The following is a 6,136-nucleotide window of genomic DNA, read 5'->3' on the forward strand; positions in this document are numbered from 1 at the left end:
ATCATGGTCATCCCATTTGGATGACCCTTCCTTTTTTGATGATTTTTCTGCTGCTTGCAGTGCATAAAACTCATGATTTAAAAATTTCACCAATGAGTCAACAATGGGTATTTCTCGGGAGTTTTGAAGTGAAGTTTCATACTTCAATCTTAAATCATTACTCATTTTTCGCACTAAAATGAAACTTAAAAGGCCTTGCAGTATACTTTCAGAACTCAATTTTGTTGCTGTTAGAGCTTGCAAATTTTCCTCAATTGCTTCTTTCAATCTTTTTACAATTTCTAGATTTTCAGTCGTATAAGGTGCCCCCATTATATTCGAAAAATGAATGGCAGTTTGCGCTCTTATGTTGGTATATTTATTATTCAAGAGGTTCCAAGCAATTGGATAGTTTTCTGCATTTGCAGGTAGGTTCGCGATCGTAATTGCCGCTTCCCCTTTTAGCTTCGATTTCAAACAAATCATTTTCCGTGCATCCGAGATACTGACTGGATCTATTAATTGGGAAAACAATTCTCTAAACGTATTCCACTGAATATGGTCCCCAGAGAATATCGGAATATCTATTTTTGGCAGAGTGTATGGCAGATTTTCATTTTGCGGTTTTTTATCCAAAGCCTCATCGACTCTAAAACTTACGTTTAGAAATAAATCTTCTAATTTATTCTCGCCACATTCTCCTAAGTAATTGCGATACAGCATTTTAGCTTTTTTGGCAGTATCGAGAGGGAAGACTTTTGGAATCTTATTTCCCAAAAATTTGTCAATAGTCTTGCTAAGATCTTCTAACACGAACTTTAATTGCCGTTCTGATTTTGAAATCAAGCGGGCTGTAGCGATTGAACCTAATGTGTGACTAGATGTAGGTGGCTGAGGTGCTGGTCGTGAGGCTATCACTCCTGCTGCTTGCAAACTATCTTTTAGTGCTTTAGCTTCCATTTCTATAGTAAAACTCAGAGTTGAGGTATCATTGAAGAATCCTCTAATTTGCTCCGCATGATTGTCTTTGAAATAAGGCTTTCTTTTTAGGGTTGAAGAGGCCTCTTTTAAGATACACTCGTTCTCCTCAAATTGCCAAGACAGGTCGGTTACTACACCCCTCCAACGTTGGATCTGTCCCTCTTCAATATTTTGCCCCCTAAAATTTTTTATGTCCTCATATAGGGCAGAGATTCTGCTAGCAATGGTTTGATTTACGTTAAGCGCAGAATCCATTGATTTTACTTTTTTTATTAAGTTATTACTACACACAAAAAAAAAACTAAATAGATAAAAAACTAAGAGTATATATAATAATAGATGAATTTAAATGCGTATTACAATTCGAATAAAGCTACATCACAATTTAATAATTGGAATAATTTAGATAAATTCTCAAATAATAAGTCAGTTTCACGCTAGTTCTTTTAAAGTAAATTTGTGCATAACATTTAGATATCTACTATTTGTATGTTTCACAGCAAGCTTTCGATAAAAATCGACTTCACATCACTGCGGATGTTTTGGCTATTTCACACAATTAACAAGAAAATGATACCTTATTCTTTTGCATAATCATGCAATGAAAATAAAAATTACATAAACGGATGATCAAACTTGACATTATTTAATAAAAATGTAATTTTTCCAAAATATCGTAAAGAAAAATCGATACATTTTCACACTCGGTTTGCTATATCGTAAACTAAGTCGAAACAACTTAGTAGAAGTCTGAAATGCGACTATGAATAGAGGTAAATTTTAAGTTGGTACTTAAATTTAAGTTGCAACTTTGTTAGTTTCGACTTAGTTGCTGAACTATGAATACGCGCCAGTATATCTAAAACATGTGTGTTGCACTACACATGTAGTAGGTATTAGGTATGTATAACTTATCTGGAAAAGCACTTAAACCGACAGTGCCAGGAAGTAATAAAAATAGTCTACGCATTTCATAACATTTAAAAATACATACGTGACTATTTCCGTACACCCTGGCATTGAATTCTAATGTCTAAAAAGAGCTGCGATTGCCAACTAAACAACCCTTAGCTCATATTGTGCGCAAGATCTATACATAGAAGGTCGCGCAATCCGCGATTGATTTGAAATTTGTACACAATAAACTAGATTCTATTCTGGCGGATATTGTAACATTTTTATAAAAATTAAGCAGGTGTTTTTTACAAATGCAAAAGTTGTGTTATGAAGTTTAAAATTTTTGTCTTGTTTTAATGCAGCATTAAAGACAAATATATACGAACGATTTCGGGAAAGTTTCAGGTTTAGACAACAAGTAGTTCTAAAGTTATAACAATATTATGGTGACACCCACAAGCGGGCGCTCGCCTCTAGATGACAAATATTTTTACGTACACGTAATTTTGGAAGTAATATTAAGTGAAATGTTGAAATTCATAAATTTATCAGTGTAATATAACTTATTAAAGCTCTACATCCCTAAATATGTATGCATATACATACATAATTACACACATAGTCAAAATGGTTATTCGTACAGTGATTGTTTTACAATATTCGCAATATTCTTAATTTTTCGTTAATTTTCCACGAAAATCAGGGTTCGGAAGTATTCATATATGAACGTTCGCGTACATACATTTATGATTTTATACGCGAACGTGGACGTATCAAATATTCTCTACTGATTCTCCTTCGCGAACGAGAAGGATAAAACAAGCCCAGATCGTTCGCGTTCGCGAATGTTAGGTAGATCAAACAGCGTGCGTTCATATATGTAGCTATCCCAGCAAAAAATCGGTAATCGCTTTTAGTGGTAACGTGTTCTAGAAGGCATAGCGTTATAATGCCTTCGAATTTTTTCGCTTCTTTTAGGCATTGCCAGTAATGCAAAGTAGAATGTGCTACAATATTTTATTTATCTCGCTTCTTCGTTTCATTTCGGGGAATGCAAAGTAGAATGCCCTATACTATTTATTTTTTAATTCGATTCTTTGCTTAATTTCCGGGAATGCAAAGTAGAATGTCCTACAATATTTTATTTGTTTCGCTTCTTTGCGTCATTTCAGGTAATGCAAAGTAGAATGTCCTACAATATTTTATTCGTTTCGCTTCTTTGCTTCATTTCGGGGAATGCAAAGTAGAATGTCCTACAATATTTTATTTGTTTCGCTTCTTTGCTTCATTTCGGGGAATGCAAAGTAGAATGCTGCATCGTAGTCAGCTGAAAAATAGAATGAATATCCAAAAATTCTTTTTCTACCGTTACTTTCTGTGGAAATTTGTCTCGCATAAAAATCATGTTTTGCTTTGTTCAATTTGCAGCGAAGTTGAAGTCAGTCAATGAAGTGACGTACAAGAGTGAGGAAGTACAATTTTAAGCTTAATTAAATATGCATGTATGTACATACCGATTTTAAAGAAAATCTAAATACCTAAATACATACATATGTACGCTCATTTATAAAATTTTTTATTAAATTTAACCTTTTAAGACATTTTCTGATTTCAATTTAATATAAATAAGTATGTACTTATCTAGGCATTCTACATTAGTTTCTCTGTAAGGCATTCTTTGTTCGCTTCTCTGGATTCTGTTCATCCATGCGTTCTCCCTTCGTTTGAAGGTAATGCTGCGGGTAAGGGCTTGCCTCCAATGACATGCCCATGTTAAAATAAGGCCTTCTTGAAGCGAAATGGTAAGCGATTCCCATCGCCTAGCTCGTTTCCACTTTCGTTTCTGTGGTAATCGTGTTTTTTGCTGGGAAGTAGCATCGATGCCTTCGCGAACATTCACTCCCGTCGTTCTGGTCCATAAGTGAATGTAAATGCTGCAGGAAATATTCGCGGAAAGTTGGTATTATTCTATGCGAAGGCAATTTTGTTAATTGCATAAGATTTGCACCGTTCATTCGTCTTTCAAAAATGAGGTGTCAAATGAAAGGGCTTGGCCTCTAAATGTGCAGTAAGTATATATTTTTTTAATAGGGTTTTATGATATTTAAACCGTTCATTCGATTTTCAAAAATGAGGTGTCAAATGAAAGGGCTTGGCCTTTAGATGTGCAGTAAGGATATATGTTTTTAATAGGGTTGCCACCTGCGTTTAAAATTATGATATTTACACCGTTCTCCAGATTTTCAAAAACGGAGTGTCAAATGAAAGGGCTTGGCCTCTAGATGTGCAGTAAGTATATATTTTTTTTAATAGGGTTGCCACCTGCGCTTAAAATTATGATATTTACACCGTTCTCCCGATTTTCAAAAATGAAGTGTCAAAAGAAAGGGCTTGGCCTCTAGATGTGCAGTAAGCATATATTTTTTTTGTAACTAAAAAGTTTGACAACGATTTCTTCGTTCGAAGTTTAGTTAATATTGTTGAAAGTGCACTAAACACCTGCACTAAAATTGCCTTCGCATAGAATAGTATCTCTTGCCACACCAACTTTCCGCGAATATTTGCCGCGGCATTTACATTCACTTATGCACCAGAACGACAGCAGTGAATGTTCGCGAAGGCATCGATGCTACTTATAGCTACATATATGAACGCACGCTGTTTGATGTACCTAACATTCGCGAACGCGAACGATCTGGACTTGTTTTATGCTTCTCGTTCGAAGGAGAATCAATAGAGAATATTTGATGCGTTCACGTTCGCGTTCGCGTACGAAGGTGAGTGAATATTTACGAACCCTGACGAAAATACTGTTCATATTTTAACAAAACCATATAAATGAAGCTTTCAAACTTTTTGCAAAACTTAAAAAAAAAACCAATCTTCATCAAAATTTTGAATGACAGTTTTTAGAAAAAATTTATTATGCACAGTTGTAGCTCATTCAATCTCAGTTAATAAATCGCAAGCTTCAAGTCGCTTTAGATTACCTTTGATATTTTAGAATTCGTTTCTCAAGGTTGTTACCTATCTGCCTCCATGAGCAAAATTTTGCATGGAAGAAAACGTTCAACACCATTGAGAAAAAAATCCCAAAAATCAATGCAATTTTCTCTATAAATTGTGAGTCAAAATTTTGAAATATAGATGAAAATTTTTAGAATTTTTTAAGCTCTCCAAAAGGTTTTTTTTTTAAATAGCAACTATATTTTCGTGAAAAACTACAGAATAATCATTATTAAAAACATTGCGAATATTGTGAAACAATCACTGTACGAATAACTATTTTGACTATGTATGGAGTTATGTGCATATTTACTATGTATGTATGTATGTAAGTATTAAGTTTAGTAATAGTTATATAACACTGATAAATTCATGCATTTCAACATTTCACTTAATATTACTTCCAAAATTACTTGTACAAGTGCCCAGTAAAAATATTTGTTATCTAGAGGCGAGCGACCGCTCGTCGTTGTCATAATAATATTGTTATAACCTTAGAACTACTTGTTGTCTAAACCCGAAACTTTCCCAAAAATGTCCGTATATATTTGTCTTTAATGCTGCATTAAAACAAAATACAAATTTTAAACTTCATAACACAACTTTTGCATTTGTAAAAACCACCTCCTTAATTTTTATAAAAATGTTAAAATATCCGTCATTAAGATTAAGAAGTATATATAAAGAGAAGAAGTATATTTAGTTTATTGTGTACAAATTACAAATCAATCGATACACAAACGTCTGAGATATAGCGAGTTTAAATGAAAATTTCGCAAACATTTTCCGCAGTGTAAAATCCGATTTTGTGGCTTTGTCGACATAGAGGCATGAGTAAAAATTTGGTTAAAATTAACTGTAAATATATTTTTGAATAAGCTATCGATTACAATTGGTTTTATATCGCTTCACTTCATTTCAATTTTATGTGTTTTACGCTGCTTGTTGTTTTCGCTGTTGTTGTCGCCCAATTTTGGCAGAAATGAATAACGGACCCGCGCGTTGCGCAACCTCTTATATATAAACCTTGTATTGTGCGCATGTGCACTATGTATGTATGTATATGTACAATGCCGTTGCACGTGCGCACAATTGCTACTTTCTAGTGCTATACTTATGGGCCTTACAATCGTTGCCACATGCTGAGTGCATGCGCATTTTAAATGTGTGCCCTATGAGTGCGTGTAACTAATTTTAAGACTTGTCCAACAAGACTTAACACAATCTGTGTAGCTGCAAGTAATATAAGGAGCTGCAAGATCAGTGCGAGGTA

The sequence above is a fragment of the Rhagoletis zephyria genome, unplaced genomic scaffold, assembly GCF_001687245.7.
Source record: "Rhagoletis zephyria isolate East Lansing unplaced genomic scaffold, Rhagoletis_zephyria_1.1 Rzeph_scaffold_02302, whole genome shotgun sequence".
Lineage (NCBI taxonomy): Eukaryota > Metazoa > Arthropoda > Insecta > Diptera > Tephritidae > Rhagoletis > Rhagoletis zephyria.